This window comes from Myotis lucifugus, unplaced genomic scaffold (assembly GCF_000147115.1).
Source record: "Myotis lucifugus unplaced genomic scaffold, Myoluc2.0 scaffold_7, whole genome shotgun sequence".
In the NCBI taxonomy this organism is placed as follows: Eukaryota; Metazoa; Chordata; class Mammalia; order Chiroptera; family Vespertilionidae; genus Myotis; species Myotis lucifugus.
Genome location: NW_005871055.1, coordinates 6,748,213 through 6,752,121, shown reverse-complemented (window position 1 = coordinate 6,752,121; position 3,909 = coordinate 6,748,213). Strand labels below are relative to the sequence as shown.

The window sequence follows — 3,909 nt, the reverse complement described above, 5'->3', positions numbered from 1 at the left end:
CACCGTTTTGGGCGTCTTTCTCTTTATTTTTCTCCCCAAGGAAAAACCTTTAATCGAATACAAAATTTGGTGTCCTCGTGGGCCCCCTCTCTCCTCCTCAAAGGGCGGATCAAATTATCCTCTCCCTCCTTCGGAACAACTAAAAAACCTCCAACTTTTCAGTGGGGTTTTACCGTTTCCCTCGGTTGGGTGGGGGGGGGGGGGGAGGGAGTAGCTGAACTCCCCAAATACGAAACAGCTAAAATAAATGACGGACTCATTGGGAGTTGTCCTCACTATACCCAGGGCTGAGAGAGAGGGGGAAGGGCACGCCTGTAGGAAGAATGTGCTGGAATAATCTCTATGAGGACAGATCTGTTATTCTGACCACTGACTGATCTTGGGCAGGAAGAGAGTTGCTTGTTGCTCATCACTTTATAAACTTCTAGAAAGAGTTAGACTCTTGTCGGTCAGATCACTGCAGGTCAACGCTGGTGGGTGCCTCCAACACCCGCCCCCCAATATCTGCAAGTCCCTAGAAGGGACAGCTGCCTGGAGCCCCTGGGGCCATTGTCACAACCAGTCCTGGCTGGCGTTTTGCGGTACCCAAGCTGTGGTTAACACCATCTCACGCAACCTCTCCCTCTCTGTCCCCGTGCTCTCTCTTGCTCTCTCTCTCTCTCTTTCTCCTCATTTCACTATTTCTTTTATGGCTTAGTTTTATAAATGAGAACTCACCACTAGTCACCCTTGGCCAAGCAAGTGTATGGTGTACATATTAAAATGTGATTCTGAATTCCATTTCATGGCCACTTTTGAGAGCACATTCAAACTCCCATTATTTTGTCACTTTACATTAGTTAGTTCCCTGTGGCAAGACATTTTGTTTACTCCTGTTTTGCATTTCAATATCTTTGAAAATTGTTTATGAGATTTAGCTTTCCCAAAGTTTGGATTTCTGTGGCTCATTGCCTACTGCTGCTGATGGAGGAGCAGAGGGGCGCTCAGATCTTGGTGTGGGGTGGGTGCTGTGCATTTGCGTATATTTTTCAGTGATGTGTGCCTGGATATTGACAAGCAGTTCTGCTGCCTGCGTCCAGGAGTCCAGAGTCAGGTTGGAGGCCATGGGTCAGCTCTGATGAGCTGTGTGGCCTCAAGACTCAACCTCTCTGAGCCTTTCAAGATGAATGTACAGATTCCTATCCTGCCTCCTCCATGGCTCTGTGAGGCTGAAAAGAGATACTAGAGGTGGATGTGCTTTATAACACTCTCCTTCAAAGAAATTATGTTATTGCACATAATATGTAGGGATTCATCAGGAACTTCAAAAGTTGTCACTTAAAGCCTTTAGCTGACTTAGAAATGCTATAAGGCATAAGCAGTAACATAAAAATAGGTGACATATGCTTTGAGAGGCTACTTTCCATGGCTCACTTTTTCAAATACATTCTCATTTGGCTCTCTACTTTCCATAAAAAACTACTTAAGAGATTGGCTCAGATGAGCTTCACTGCAGGTAAGCAAAGCAAGTTGAGTGCTGCTAATGCAACCAGAGGGTGCAGCAGAACAAACGAGATTCACAGAGGCCGTGCCAGGCAGAGGCACCTCTGCAGCCCAGGCTGCCTCCGTGGAGATGCAGGCAACACCTTGTGCTCATCCATGATCCAGGTGGTGCGTCAGGTGCATATTACCTGCTTCTCAAACCTGAGGGCTAACAGTCATTTGCAGAGCTTTTAAAGGACCAATTCCACAGGCGCATTGCTGCTCCCATCACTTATATTAAAAATACATAAAACCTCAAAAGAAAAGTGCTCCTTGTAAGCATTAATTTCCATAGACAGACCACAGAAATATGCCTAGGATATAATAAGCTGTGATCCATACAGGGAAAAATTCTTTCAAAGAAAAAAAAGCTGTGGCAATGTTAACCCAGAATAGCTATTGATCTGTGGTGCTTCCCCACACTCTGTAGGACACGCTGGTACCTGGGTTGATGACTAAGGACACAGGGACTGCAACCTCACTTTCAATGTTCTAGGTGGCACGCAGCTACCTAAGAGGGCTGGGAAGACTGTGTTTTTGGCTTTGTTTTCTTTTGTGGAAACATTTTTGCCCTTCGTCCTTTCCTGGGATTTCCTGATAATGCTGACAGTATTTTAGGGCCTGAGGCAAGTGCTGAGTTATAATCAAAATTCATTTTCTGAGCAGAGAAAATTGTGTATTTATCATGTTTGTATAGGTCACCTTCATTCTCAATCTTATTATGGCAATTACTTAAGTAACCTGGGATTCCTTCAAAGCTGACATCTTTCCTTCTAAATGGAAGGCAGAAGACTTCCCAGGAATGCAGACACCCTGGTTAAAGTCATTTAGCCCCTTAATCCCATCCTAATTAAAAGAGATGTTTAGTGTAGCTGGCCTGGAATATGAGGGGTCTCTGCTTTAAGCAAGTCCCAGGCAGGGGAAGGATCTATAGCAGAGCTGTCTCTGTGGAGTGCAAATGACACGGTCTGTCTGTTTGTCTGTCTCTGCCAGTAGGGTGGGCTCCTTGCACAGGCGATGCCCCCACTTCTCCTTCCTATGCTCTGAAAGTGACCAAGGCCAAGAAGCCAGTGTTCTTGGCTGACGGCCCTCTGCTTCTTCATTCACAGAGGTTACTGAAGTGCAGCCAGCGGGCTGGCTCCAGTGAGGGCTCTGATCCTGGTCTGGATTCATCACTCCTTCCTCCCTCATGTCTTTTTCTTGTTTCCAAATCCAAAGTGCCTTTCTCTCCTTGCTCCTTTCCCATCCACCCTAGCTGCTTCTATAATGCCTGCCCTGGGCATCCCTCTCCCTTCCCCCCCATCTCCAGAGGTGCCCTTGGAGGGGCAGACTGGACTCAGGCTTCCTGAAACCCTGAACCCAGGCTTCTCCAGGGAAGGATCTGAGGTGGCGGCACAGCCCCTCTGGGGTGGATCCACAGCCCTTCCCAAGCAGATAGTAGCTGAGCTGAGGCGGGCTGGGCAACTTCCTCCTCTTACCCACAGCCCCTGATAAACCAGTTCCTGAAAGAAGACTAGTCAGACGCTTTCTGAGAAACTTGCAAGAGGCCCTTGTTAGTGTCAGCATCATTGCTGAGACCCCCGGTGTCCTCCCCAGCTTCCAGATGTGAGGCCTTAACCTCCCCACCTCTACCTCCATTCAGCCTCCCCAGAGCTCTTCTCTATTGTAACCTGTTAACCTTGAGTTTACCCACATGCACACACAATAGTGGGAGGGGCATGGGGCAGTACTGACTTTAAGTGCCTGACAGATACTAAATAGAAACTTAGGGCATTGTTAGTACCATTACTTGAAGCAATCACATGCCTTTCATTCTAAGACCAACCTACGTGGGTGAAGTATGTTGAGTGATAGTGGGGATGGATGTGGGGTCGGGGGGAGGTGCATGGAGGAGGAGGAGGATCATCGAAGGAGGGAGCCAAGAAGAAAAGTGTGGCAAAGCCAAACATGGCCCCTACTTTTATGGAATAATCTTTGGACATCCCATGGGCCTTGGGGCTTTCACTAACTCTGCTTGATACAGCACCGCAGGCAGCCAAATGAGAGCTAGACCTGAGCATTGTTTTTAGAAACTTAGAGGCGGCCTTTGGAGTGTTCAGCCTGAATATCTTATTAAAGCAGTTAAAGGCTCCGACAAGATTGTTTAATCCTGTAGTTACTTAGTTCTTATTGACATAGCCACCTCTGAGGGCCCCATTCTGAGTTCTCTAGGAATAATACCACCTTCCTTCTGCTGTCCAGGCTTGAGCCTCCTCACAGCTCATTAGCACCTTCCAGGGCAGGAAGGATAAGGGAGAGGCAGGAGCCAGTGGTGCTCACTCCAGGAGCTTAACTCTAAAGCCTTCCCCAGCAGCCTCTTCCAGCCCTTTGGTTTCTGTGAATATTGTA

General features: G+C 47.6%; 1 protein-coding gene across 1 annotated transcript in view; it reads left to right on the top strand.

Moving 5' to 3' along the window:
• Window positions 1-3,909, top strand: part of SIAH3 (siah E3 ubiquitin protein ligase family member 3) — a 77,157-nt gene that overhangs the window by 1,049 nt on the left and 72,199 nt on the right. The gene's annotated exons all lie outside the window — the stretch shown is intronic.